Here is a 14,387-nt window from a genome sequence, read left to right as displayed (position 1 = left end):
TTTAATGTGTGGAATGTCCAATTAACTAAAAAAAATCTAAGGAATGCATTTTGGAAAACACTAAATTAATTTCACTGTCAGCCACTCTGGAGAGAGCTGGATGAGGATGAGGAGCCCCTGGGTGATTTTTCGCAGGACTGACTTTCCCTCTATATACAGCACCCCCAAACGTTATCCCCACACATCTCCCTGAGAAGAAAAAAAACACCCAAAGGGACAGATTCAGCATGTTCTTTGCAAGGGACCTGCAGGAGATTCGGGTGGATTTTGAAGACTGAACAAGACAGAATTTTTGTGATGCTGGAGCTCTGGTTCTCTTGACTCAGGAGCTACCACAGGATCATGTGACACAGGGAGTGCACATCCAGAAACCCGAGAGCAGCATCCAAATATCTGCTTCAGGGCTCTGATTGGGTTTGGTTTCCCTATAAGTGAAGTAAGCTCAGAGCTGGAAATACTATGCATCCTTCATCGCCGTAGCTCTGTCTTAGATGGTTTTCACACCCATCTTGTCATTCACTGGGTTTCCACACGTACTGTCCCATTGGGGACACACCACAATCCTATCTCATTGGACAGTGCAAATGCAATTATACAGAAGTGGATTGTCCTGCAGAGATTTCAGGAATTCTCACCAGTGTGTTTGAGCCTGCTTAGTGTATGTGCGTGTTCAAACTGACTGTACAAAGTAATGGCTTTCGTTTGACATTTCCATACACACATATCATCACACGGTTCATATTCACTCCTGTTATTATTCCTCACACCATGGTCTAATTTCTGCCCAAAAAATTGCTCCCTTTCTGAAATTAGATTTTTTTGCTTGGGATGGCAAACCTTTCCTCAGGAATCTGAGCATGAGATTATGTATGCAAAGTGTGTCATCTGCAGCTTCCTCCTCCTAGGTGTTTACAACGTGAGACTGCTCACCTATGGAGACCTCCTACTAAGACTAGCTAGCTCCTCCCTCTGTATGTAATAAACATGCTGAGATTCCAAGTTTTTGGGGTAGTTGGAGAAAGCCACAGCTTCACTATATGTGTGTCTCGGCCCTTTCTTTATTCCCTTGCTATCCCTGGCCAGTGTTTCTGGAACTAAGCCCTGTAGGATGCAATAATTCTCTATCTTGGTTATTGTGAACAGTATTCCATCAAACATGGGTGTCTCTGTTGTGTGCTGATTAGATTCCTCTGGATATATGCCCAGGAGTGTATAAGTGGATTTCTATGTGCCTGGTTTTGAATCACAGATTCCTAAGGTCCTCTTCAGGAGAACCTATTTCCCAGTGCATACGTTCCTGAGTAAGGACGCACCCTAGAAGTAACAGTCCTACTGCCATCTCAACTAACTGCACTGTCCTTGAGAGAGGGTAAGAGTAACAAGTAAGAAAAAGAAAAAATACTGAAAATAAAAGCTGAAGCCCTGAGCTCAGGCTCCTCTGTACCCAGCATAGGTATATGTTAACTGTGGGTAAAGCACATCCTCCCCGATGCCAGGTGTGTGGCAGGAGGAAGCCCATAGTTAAGGAGGGAAGGAGAATTCTGAGGGAAGTCACAGACCTTGTTGTATGGTCTTTTATGGGATTTTTTTATCATGATAGTGCATATTTTGAACACTAGCATGTATAATGGCGAATTGTATGGTTCTCTAGCAGTATGCTTCAAATATACTAGGAACATACAGTGTTATTTTTCAGTATTCCTGTGACCTTCCAAAGCTTATAGCTGAATCAAACCTGAAGTTATTTGGTCTAAGCTGATGCTTTTCTGCAGTGAAATATCTAAATAGTCATGTTTTACCATGTGTCAAAAATCACACAGCACTGCTTAATATATAAGCCATGGGTGTCTTTAATTCCTGGGAAGAATTCTTTCTTCTCACTTTGACATGATTTCTTCAAAGCCACCTACAAGGGATCCTGAGCCCATGTCTGGAACATCACTCAGAGACCAGAGGCAAATGAAGGAACATGTTTTAGAAATAAACTGATATTAAATAATTCCAAATAAACCATTGGCACAGTCGCTGTGTTTGTGTGGGGGATGTTGTCATCTATGCTAGTGTTGCTACTGTTTTCAATTGTACTTGGGTTATTAGTTGGTTTTACCACCACAAGAACCTTCATTTCTTAATGGCTTCTAATAAGCACATGTCAATCACACATCTTAATCACTGTCAGCCACAGATCACCTGCTGGAATTATACCCAGCTCTTCTCATGTCTTCTCTTTCTAGCAACAAGAATTAAGAAGGAGGGGAAGAGAAGGGGAGAGAAGAGAAGGGAAGAACATAAGAGATATCAGACTAATGAGTAGAGTAGATGATGCTTCATAACACTTTGGCTCATGGGAGGCTTATAGCCTCCCTCCTCATATCTGCTTTTTGGCTAGAACATGTTATATGGACAACAAGCAGAGCAAGTCAACTCTTCCCACAGGAGGGCAAGCTATATGGCTATGAGTTGGAATGCACAATCAAGAAAAATGGAAGAACAACGCAGCCAACCACTGTATACACTTTTAGTGCATGAGATCTGTAAATAATATGTCACCTTAATCATATTCTAAAGACCCATTCTCCCAGACCTTAAGGAAATGGAGGGGACACCAAAGCAAAGAAAGTGGGCTCCCGTAGAAGAACACAGCCCTGTAAAGTGTGCTTTATATTGAAGATGACCAAAAAGACTCTTCCACCTTCTGACAAAGGCTTAGGAAGTCTTGCACGTTATTCACACAAGGACTAGGATTATGGGTGTTCAGTGATATGAGTAATCTAAGGAAGAATAATCAAAATTCATTGGTACATGGATACTTAGTACCATTTTCATGTTTCCTAGTCAACCCGGTCACCCCTTTGATTGTGATTTGATGAGGTTAATATGAAGATTAATTTCTGTTCCTACAGGACATGCAGAAGTCTAAGGGATGTACGTAAATCCTCCACCTCGAGTAGGTAGTACTTCACTCCTCTTCCCCACCTTAATGAAAGTCTGGGTGTGGCAAGAATCCTTCCAAGGGCTACATTATGATAGAGGGAAAGAAGAGTAACTTACAGCAGAGAAGCCTCACAAACACCACCTTGGCCAGGTGATGAAGGTTGACTCAAGAATGCTCAGTCAGAATGATATCATGTTCTCTTGCTATGACAAGAGGCAATACTGAAGGAGAACATGATTGAGCTGATTCTATTATCTCTGAGCTCTTTCCCAATACTCACAACCATAATCTAATCACGAGAAAAACAAATGCAAATTGAGAGATATTACCTTCAAAATGTCTAGCCAGCACTCAAATCACCAAAGCTATCCAGAGCAAAGAAAGCCTGAGGACTCATCAGAATCCAGAGCAGCCTAAGAAGACATGGTAAGTAAATGTAATGGGGCATCCCAACGGGATTCTGAAGCACATGAAGAACACAAATAAAAACTAAGTGATCCGGAGCAAAGGCTAAGTCAGAAAGGGGTTTCTGTGAAAGTATGAGAAAATTGAGTTCTATCCAGTATTCATGCAAAACAAACAAACAAACAAAAATGGGGGGGGAGGCCTGTGGTGATGAAGATCCCTGAAGTCTAAACAATGAGTCCTGAGACACAGTGAGATTCTGTCTCAAAAAAAAAAAAAAAACAGTTCAGTACATACTGACTATGCCAAAGAAATTATATGAAACTATACCTGGTTGACCTTTAGCTTAGCTTCTATAAGCACACGCACATGCACACACACACACACACACACACACACACAAATCCTAAGCAAACACATGGAAATTAAAGGCTATTTTGTTGTGGTTTTTAATAGATGAATAAACTTTAAAAGAAAATATAGACCATGGAACATGGAGAAAGCCTAATTGATACTGCATTTTACAGACACGCCCAGTAACCATGACGAACACCCTGCCAAAAGGAAAACTCTTTCAGGCTCTTCAGCTTTTTTGCGCCATCCTATCTGATGGTGAGCGTGTTCTACTCCAGCTAACAGCTATGATTTGAACTGGCGATCTATGTTGAACAGATTATCCAGGAGGAAATTGAAGACTAGCTTAATAAATTTCATAAAGAAGTTAGTAAATCCCTGTCAAACTCAGCAGTTAAAAACATATATTGATAATCACCTTGGATCCTTGAATCAAAAATACTGTTCTGTACAACTCTAACTGCATGAGGCAAGAACCGACATCAACTGGAAAATGGAGAAAGAGAAAGGAGTGGGATCAGAGGAAGATAAATGAGACATGGAATTAAAAAAAACAGCATTTTAATGGTCCCGTTTTGGTAAATATGAAAGAGAACCAAACAAAAACCATAATTTAGAAAGACATTAAAATTCACAAAGGTATTAAGCTGGAAATTTGAGGCAGCATATGACTAGAGGCATGCATTATAACAATGACTCCTTAATACGCAATAACTGCCTAAAATGGATTGTTCCTCTTGCTTCCAAGTAGCTGCTTTATTGTTCCAATTATGTTTCATTTTGCTATTCTTCAAAAACAATTATACCTCACAGAACCTGTTTAGTAGGTAAAAGAATATATGCATATGAGTATATATATGTAAACATATGCATACATGTAGGTATAGCTTTTGATAATTCATATAATGTTTCATCAGATGATGCTAAATGATTTTTAAGAAAGCACACCATTTTATCTCACTTGATTTCTAAGGAATTCTTTTTAGGGAGTAGCACCAAATATTGATATATTCCTTTTAAAGCTCCAAGAGGTAAGTGACACGCTCAAAGTTGACATTCGTTAGAAGTATTGGTAGTATAGTTCAGCTAATAAAACACCAGGTGCATGAAAACATCCTGATGCTGATGATTAGAAGCTTATGCTTCTCACAGTCAAATTCCCAAGCACAGATAATGTCCTCAAAACTGAAAGGGGGCTCAGGAAAACAAATCGCCCTTGTCTGGCTAAGAAATACACCTGATCCTTTGCAAGGGTGAAAAACAAACTTGCCTTCTGAAAGCTCACAGATGAAGCCGAAATATTGGTTCAAGACTTTTACAGTTCATTAACTGTCATCCAGAGCAAGGAAGATTGGTGGCTTGCTTAGGGGAGCGTTAGACGGGAGTGTGACAGACATGCCAATGGCTTTAACTCTTTAGCAGGAGGCCAAGTCAAGAGACCAGGAAACCACCAGCCCAAGCAAGGGTGATGGGGAAGCTGTCATACTCAGAATAAATTGCTTTGCGTTCTCCTGTTTAAAAAACTGAGAACTCTCCAGAATATTGTGTTTCGAAGGATTTTTATATTTTTTTGGGTGTTTTCATTGTATGGTCATTATATATAAGCCCCTTTTAGAAGATCTATATTATTAGGATCGGATACTATAACCATTGGCTCTTTGTTCTTATCCTTTACAGCTATAACCAGTATTTCATACAGATCATTTGGAAGGACTAACAGAGCTTTGGGAATCTGTGGCAGAAGGAGATTATTAACACATTTTTTTAATAACCAACCAAGTGGATGTTAGGAACTGGCCTTTTGTTCCAAGCAAGTTGCTCAACTTCAAAATAAATTTCAAAAGATTTGACTTATGTGTACCAAATATATTACCCTGAAAGGCAGAAGAAACCATCTATAACCAAGCATGGGAGTACACATCTGCAAGCCAGCACACAGGAGGCTGAGGCAGGAAGATTCTAAGCTCCAGGCCAGCCTGGGCTACGTCCATAGTGGTACTCTGTCAGAAAGTGAAAATGGTGCCAGTAAATTTTAGGATGAACTTGTCTTCTGTCGTTCTGCAAAGTGTGGCTCTGGAACACAGACAATGGCTTGGACCATTGCACGGCTTTGATTAATGTTTGCTGTTTGTTTGAATGAAGCAAAGACTTCATATCCATTGAAGTAATCAGTGTTTGATATTAAGTGATACTCCGTTAGATTTATTCAGAAGCAAATTAATTGAGCTTGCACTTCCCAGAAAAGATGTAGACAGTTAATATTTCCCCATGCTGAAAATTGCAACCAAGGCATATGCTGGTATTTATAGTAACAAGCAATTATCTTCACAATAGAAGTAAAAACAGAAGTCTGGTTCATTAATATGATCTTATTTATTTTTCCTTGCCCTAGACACATTTTAAGTTCTTTTCAGACCTTGATAAAGCAAGCTACACATGTACACAGATGTGGGGATATGTGAGCATTTGTAGATAGTCACTAGAAATTGAATCTGTTTGTTTTACTAAATACAGATAATAGTATCTAGCAAATGGCTGAGACAAATATTCTAAAACTTTTAATACAAAGATAAGATCATTATTGATACACTTGTCTATGATTTCTAATATAATCAATTAACCTTTCAATGACAGCTATATATAAATGACAATAATCATTTGCGATCATAATAATGCTGTCAATGATCAATGATTAGATAGATAATCATCTTAGATTCAAGATAGGATGTGGGGTGTTTGTTTGAATGTCAGTAATACAAGTGCATATTTTATACTTAAGTTCATTAATATTGATGTTGAACTACAAAGTATCTTCACCTCTCTGATCTTATAATCAGTGTTGAATTGCTCATCAGAAATAGTCTCTTACTAACTGTAGTTGTCTTCTCATTCTTGGATATGGTGATTGGTATTCCATAGTACTATCATATTTTAAATGAATAAAGTCCTTTTTAAATTTATATATATTAAGCCTGGCGGTGCTGGCACATGCCTTTAATCCCAGCACTTGGGAGGCAGAGGCAGGCGGATCTCTGTGCATTCGAGACCAGCCTGGTCTACAAGAGCTAGTTCCAGGACAGGCTCCAAAGCCACAGAGAAACCCTGTCTCGAAAAACCAAAAATAAATAAATAAATAGATAAATAAACAAACAAACAAATAAATAAATTTTTATATATAGCAATGAATGAGCTATTTTATGACCTCACAATTTGTTAATTAAAATACTAAGATTTTTGTTTACAAACTATGATTTTTTATCTTAATTTATCTTTTTAATTTCATTTTATATCCCACCTACAGTTCATACACTAAAATAATTCTGAGATTACTTCTAGAAAGGGATGCCCACTGAGCTTTAGCTATCCTTCTAGCCAACTAGAACTTGTTACCAACTGATCGTACGTACATGTATTGGTTAATATTCCAAGCAAGTGCAATTATAAGAAAAGCATGATGTAACCAGTGAAGAACTCAAAATGGTAGAAGGAATTTGGATCCCTAAAGCATACAGTTAGCTCTCCTCCAGCAAGAGGTGTGAACCAAAAGTCATGTAATCAACAAGTTAATCAAGCTGACTTTCTATTTATTATTATATCACAGACTCGATTTTAATGCCAGATAGCACAAATATAATTAATGCACTAATGTATCTCTTTCCAATTGCCCAATTATTCTCTTATGTCTTCCAGTATTGTTTTAATATTTCTTCTTTGGGTCATATAAATTTATTATTTTCATTCATAGTTAACCTTTCTCATGGCTCTCGTACTTGTGTTATCTCTTCCTTTACTTTTCCTAAATGGCGAGAGTGTGCGTGGAAAGCAGTGGGTATCCGACGCTATTTTCCACTTTCTTTTCATTGTGAATTTTCTTATTGTGGCCTCTGTCCATTTACTAACTTGACTTATTCACCACATCAACTCTGAATTTGTGTAGATTTATTTTGTATACCTTTGGATTTCTAATTTCTTCATTTTACCTAATGTCATTGACTAGCCCCAACAATGTGTCACGTGGGAGTTATCAAGGAAAACTTTGTGTCTAGCTTCTAACAACTGAAAAGACGTTTTCCTCGTCAGGTATGTGAACTTTGGGTTAATAGAGATGTATTTTTACATCTCAAAGATTGATATATTTTGGAGTTTTGAATAGTAATAGGCATTAAATCTTATAAATGCTTTTAGAGTCTGTTTCTATGAGAATAAAATGCATTTGCTCATTTGACTGGACTTGTAATGTGTTATTATTCTTATAGATTACTTGGGATATTAGAATTAATCTTTGTGTTTCATACTTTCATTCATCTATAAATCTATGTAGTCTTTATCAGACTTCATTACCAGTGTTTATTCACTCAAGAAAAACAGAGATGTATTCATTTTTATCCCCTGTCTTGAATCCTTGAAATGCTCTGTAATGACTTGGTTGAATCCTTTATATAAGAAAACTGATTCTGTTGGGTTTATCTATTTCTTCTGCTTAAATTAGCTTAGTTGCATGTTTTCTTTCTGTGTGTTCAGTCTTGGCAAATCACATTTTCCTATAAAACTATTGGCTTGAACCAGATTTTCAGAGTTATTCTCTTAATATTAGACAAAAGCATAACTATGTTTAAAGTCTCACTGTAGTTCTGTAGTGATTTTTTTTATTGTTTTCTTATATATTTGGATTATCTGATTCTCCTCCTGAATTCGGTGTTCTCTTAATTTACATTTAAGTCAACCTACTTCTCTGTTTGCTGTTTATTTTTACTTTGGGGGGATTTTACCTTGGTGAGGCAGGGTCATGGTCAAGGTCCTCCTGCCTCAGCTTCCCTAGTTCTGGGTTACAGACAACAGAGATGCACCACCTCACCTAGCTCATTATATTCTTGATAAAATAATACCTTTTAGATGCATCCTTAGTTTACTCCTGCTTAATTAATCAAACCATTAACTTCAGATTTAATTCATAGTAATTTGTTTTCTGCACTTTTCTTCATATTATTGTGTTTTGTGCTATTATTTTAAGTTAGATATCTATTTTGCTCCTCTCTCTCTCTCTCTTTCTATCTCTATCTCTTCCCCCCACCCTCCATCTAAAATGAAGAATTTTCTTTTGGTCACTTTTTGTTGTTGTATTTTACATGTCAACTTAAGTACATTTTAACTGTATTTAATAAATTGCTTAATTTTAGATTTGTTATTCATACCCTAGAAAAAGTTTTCCCTTTTAACTTGCCAGTTAAAAGATAGCTTTTACCATTTGACCTGGTCCTCAGATTCTATTTTTATTGTCTTGTGAAAAAAAAATACTTACATTTCATAGTACATATGAGTATTTTAGTCAATAACCTATCTAGTCAATTATTAAAAATATTGTGTAGATATATAGGGAAAAAATGTAGTCACCTTTTCTAGAGTAGTGAGTTTAAGATACATGCATCATATCTACCGGAAATCCAAACAACTTGCTTTTCTCTATATTCTCCTTGATACAACAAAGGCTGAAGGAGGAGAATGGGGGCTGAAGGGATGACGCATGGTAAAGCACTTGAGGCGCAGCTGTGGCCCCTGGGATCCAGACTGTCCAAATCCAGGGAGAAGCATAAAAACTGGGAAGTCACATATGTATAGAGGCAGCCCGCAATCCAGTGCTCCTGAAGCAGAGACAGAAAAGTCCCCAAAGAAGCTAAGTAGACCAGCTTCATCAAAAAGCTCCAGATTCAACAACCGACCCTGCCTCAATATGGAAGATGAGAAAAAAAAATCACAGGACACACAGATGTCAACATAGGTTGGACACACATGTGCTTTTACATTCATGTAAACATGGGTATCCACATGCACATATATATATATGTGTATATATATATATATATATATATATATTCAAAAAGGAAGAAAGAAGAAAGGAAAGGGATGACTTGCAGACTTGTGTTGTATGTCTTTTGTTACTGATACTTATGAATGTGGAGGCCATATTACTTCATGTGTACATAAGCAAACTTATCAAAAATTCACAAGGTGTCCTCTATGTAATAAATAATATAACACCTTCCTGCTTAGTTTATTCCTGAATTCTTCCATTTGTATTATTAAGACAGCTAATTATTTAGTTCATTTGTTTAGTTTCTTATTTATTTTGTGCTATTTTGGCTTATTTGGGAGCACTGACTGATTGACGGGTGGGCTTAAGGGGTTTGCCTTCTCTAGTAAAGAATGGCTAGGCTATTACTTTAGTTTTATTGAACTACTTTGTTCACGTACCATATAAATTTTTAATCCACTCAGGAATTTCTTCTGTTTTCTAACTGAACAAGTTTCATTCCCTTTAATTAATACAAGAAGTGCGCCTTAGATCACATTTTATTTTTATGTCCTACTTCTTTTTGTATGTGGTTTTTTTCGGATTTTTATAATTGTGCTTAACTTTCGCAAGTCAGTTATGTTTTCACCAGAATATATGAATTCCTTATTCTAAGCAGAGATAAAATTAACACATTTCCTCTGCCCTGGGCAGCTGCCTTTAGTTACTATCCACTGTCTAGCCAGCTGGCTGGCTGTTCAGCTGCATGGTTTGTTTTTTTTTTTTTGAGTAAAATGTATCTTTAATTTTCAGATGCGCGACCCAGATGTGAGACCCAGATGTGCGATCCAGATGTATTCCAGATGTGAATCCAGATGTATTCCAGATGGTCAATCCAGAGGTGTTCCAGGTGTTCACTCCAGATGTGTTCCGATCCGGATGTGTTCCAGGTGTGCGGTCCCAATGTGTTCCAGGTGTGCGGTCCAGGAGTGTTCCAGATGTTCACTCCAGACGTGTTCCAGATGTTCACTCCAGCAGTGTTCCAGATGTTCACTCCAGGTGTTCATTCCAGATGTTCACTCCAGGTGTTCATTCCAGATGTTTATTCCAGATGTTCATTCCGGATGTGCGATACATACAGATTTTCTTTTTTCATTTATTCTTTTCTCCATTCTATTTCCAAAGCCTCCTATTCTTCCTTTTTCTCTCCTGATCCTCTTTTTTTTCTTTTTTTTATTCAATTTCCGACTCCTCTCAGCCTCCCACTCCTCTCCCCCTCCCCCCACTCCTCTCCAGTCCGAAGAGCAGTCAGGGTTCCCTGCCCTGTGAAAAGTCCAAGGTCCTCCTCCCTCCATCCTGGTCTAGGAAGGTGAACATCCAAACTGGCTAGGCTCCCACAAAGCCAGAACATGAAGTAGGATCAAAACCCAGTGCCATTGTCCTTGGCTTCTCATCATCCCTCATTTTCCGCCATGTTCAGAGAATTTGGTTTTATCCCATGCTTTTTCAGTCACAGTCCAGCTGGCCTTGGTGAGCTCCCAGTAGATCAGCCCCACTGTCTCAGTGGGTGGGTGCACCCCTTGTGGTCCTGAATTCCTTGCTCATGTTCTCCCTCCTTCTGCTCCTCATGGGAGTAAGGGAAGATGGGGAGAGAAAAGTGAGAAGGGGAGGATGGGGGGAACTTGGGGAAACGTGATGATTGGGATAAAGGAAGATTGGATAGGGGAGCAGTGAAGCACATATCTTAATTAAGGGAGCCATCTTAGGGTTGGCAAGAGACTTGGACCTAGAGGGGCTCCCAGGTGCCCAGGGCGATGTCCCCAGTTAGTTCCTTGGGCAGCTGAGGATAGGGAACCTGAAATGACCCTATCCTACAGCCATACTGATGAATATCTTGCATATCACCATAGAACCTTCATCTGGCGATGGATGGAGATAGAGACAGAGACCCACACTGGAGCACCGGACTGAGCTTCTCAGCTGCAGGTTTAAAGCAGTAGCAAAGGCTGCTCACCAGTTCAGCATGCTCAGAGCCCTGGCTTAGTTGTTAGACATGAAGGAGGAAGAAGAGGAAGAGGATGGGGAGGAGGGAAAGCTGAAGAAAAGGAAGGGAAGGAGAAAAGATAGAGGAGGAAGGGGAAAGCTAAACATTTTTAGTGTTTGCCTTCCTACATTTTTAGTTGACCAGTTCTGGCCACACTGTCAGATTTAAAGGATGACCATTGATTGATATTTAAGGAGACTCTTGGCAAAACAGTTTTGCTGTCTACTTTCTCACAGATTTTCTCTAAAAATTTAGAGCCTCTTGTACTGTCAGAACAGAGGGGACATGTCAGTGCTTTACTTCAATCTGCCAATTTGTGTTTTGTTTCTGCTGGTGGGAGGCATGTGATTCCATGACTCTTCCTGAAATAATCCTACTCGTCTTTTGGCTAACAAATTTATTCTCTAGAAGATTCCCCAGAAAGAGCTATTCAAAAACTTTCCTTGAGGCTGCATAGATAGCTAAGTGGTTAAGAGTACTGGCAATTCTCCCAGAGGCCCTGAGTTCAATTCCCAGGACCCACATGGTGGCTCACAACTGTATAGAGAGTATATATGGTTATATACTATAACTATAGTAAATGTACATGCAGACAAAACACCCATATACATAAAATACATAAATAAATAAACCTTTTTTGATAAATTTGTTTTCAAAAAACTATTTCCTCAAGAATTTTGTGCATTTTCATTACTACACATTTATTGTATCTAACTGCAAATAAAATTATTGATATGCCTTTTTTCCTTTGATTTTTGAGTATTGTGTCATTATAGGATAAAATAGAGCTACGCTGTAAAGGAATTGAGATTTGCTTCAACTTGGCATGCCAGTGTCGAAAACCCTTATTTATTCATTCATTCATTCATTTAATTATTTATTTGAGTTTTTTGAGACAGAGTTTCTCTGTGTAACAACAGTCTTAGCTATCCTGGAACTAGGTCTTATAGACCAGGCTGGCCTCAAACTCACAGAGATCCACCTGCCTCCACCTCCCGAGTGCCAGGATTAAAGGCATGAGCCACCACCACCTGGCTGAAAAATCCTTATATTTTATAAACTTACTTAGTGGAGTCCCCATGTTGACCAACCTAGGTCAGTGTTCTTTATTCATAGTGCAAACTTTTCACACAGCTCTATAAGTCATTTTTGTTCAAGTAAAATTTTATTAAATTTCATGGTTTAAATATTGCATTTCCATTTTATATGTTTTCACCTTAAAGTACACCAGTTGTACAAATACTGGAGTTCTTTTCCTCTTCACACTGTAATATCCTGTATAAAACGGTGTGTGTTTTTAATGTACATTTGTTTGGGTAACTTCTCTTATTTATCTTTTCCCAAAGCACAGTATGTTCCTCATTGTGCTTCTTACATTTTTCTTCATTTCTTTGATGATTGAGTGGTCTCTCCTCTGCGACCTGCCCGTTCCTATCTTGTCTTCCCACATTTTCTTGCTATCTCTTCCTTGAGTTCTTCTCGCATTTTCCTTTGCAGTTTTTTTTTTATTGACAGAGATGACTGGTGTGTTTCTCTTCCAGCCGACAGTGAAATATTTGATCACAACACCGTGCTTTGTTGCAGTATTCCTGGAGTGAAAGGTATTCCGTTGTTGGAAAATGTCTGATGCACTTTTGCTTTTATTCTTAAGAAAATTGTACTGATTTATTTTGTGCTCAACTTTTACTTACTTGGTCATCCTTTAGATGCCTGGCCCTGCTATTTACAGGAAGCCTCTTTCTAAGTGGTTGTGTCTCTAGCGGATAGCTACATCAATGCCTCACAACAGAAACTGTGGTTCGGGAATGCAATTCCTCTCGAAGCCTCTGCTGGTTCTCGCTACCTGCCATTGTCTGATGCACCTCTGTGATGCATCCCATGATGTATGCCAGCCACTCGGGCCAACCCAGTTCCCACAACCCACTACTGTAGTCACTGGATGTAGTTTCTGCACTTCTAGGTCAATCCCCCACCTCTAGGGAAAACTGGGTATTCCTGAAATAGCTGCCCTCTTCCTGCTGGTCACTTCTTCATGCATCATTTCTTCTGTTCTCCACTGCTTTGGGTACCCACTAAGTTGCTGGAGAGATGGCTCAGCTCAGCAATTAAAAGCACTTACTGCTCATCCAAAGACCTGAGTCTACTTTTCAGCATCCAAGTCCAGCAGCTGTAACTGTCTGTAACTACAGCTCAGGGGGATCCAATGCCATTGACTGCTTCAGGCTCACATCCAATGCCCTGATGCACACACACACACACACACATAATTAAAAATAATCAAACACGTATACATTATATGTATATGCATATATTTACATACTCAGAGAAAGAGAGAGAATCTCATGATTTTACCTATTTTACCTAAAAAGGAATTTCCATTGATCTGATACTTTTATTTTATTTGTGTGTGTTTGATGGTGGTGGCAATTTTTGTAATTATGGCAAAAAAAAGTCAACTTAAAAAAATCATATTCATTTCAGAGTCAGTAAGTCACCTCCATGTTCCTTCTCTCCCCCAGCAAGGCCCATCTTACATCCTGAGGTTATGTGCTCATCTTCTGATATATAGATCTTTCCCCAAATTGATTTGTCCACCTCCTCAAAATACATAAGATCTTGCTAAAACTTGAACTCCTTAACCTCTTTGGGAGGCTTGTCAGCCACCAGAATCAAAGTTTCAACTCCTCCTCCAGCGTTCAGCTTCCTGGGTTCTGCTCCAGTCTGGTCTTTTCTTCCCACCTTCCCGGTTCACACCTGCCACTTATTCCACGAAAAATGTCCTTCGTTCCCCCCTACCTTTACATAAACACATCTCCCTGCTGAACCCCAGCTGGACATAATTTTTCTCTTGCTCTGGACTC

This window comes from Microtus pennsylvanicus, chromosome 4 (assembly GCF_037038515.1).
Source record: "Microtus pennsylvanicus isolate mMicPen1 chromosome 4, mMicPen1.hap1, whole genome shotgun sequence".
NCBI lineage: Eukaryota > Metazoa > Chordata > Mammalia > Rodentia > Cricetidae > Microtus > Microtus pennsylvanicus.
This window is presented reverse-complemented; position numbering follows the sequence as displayed.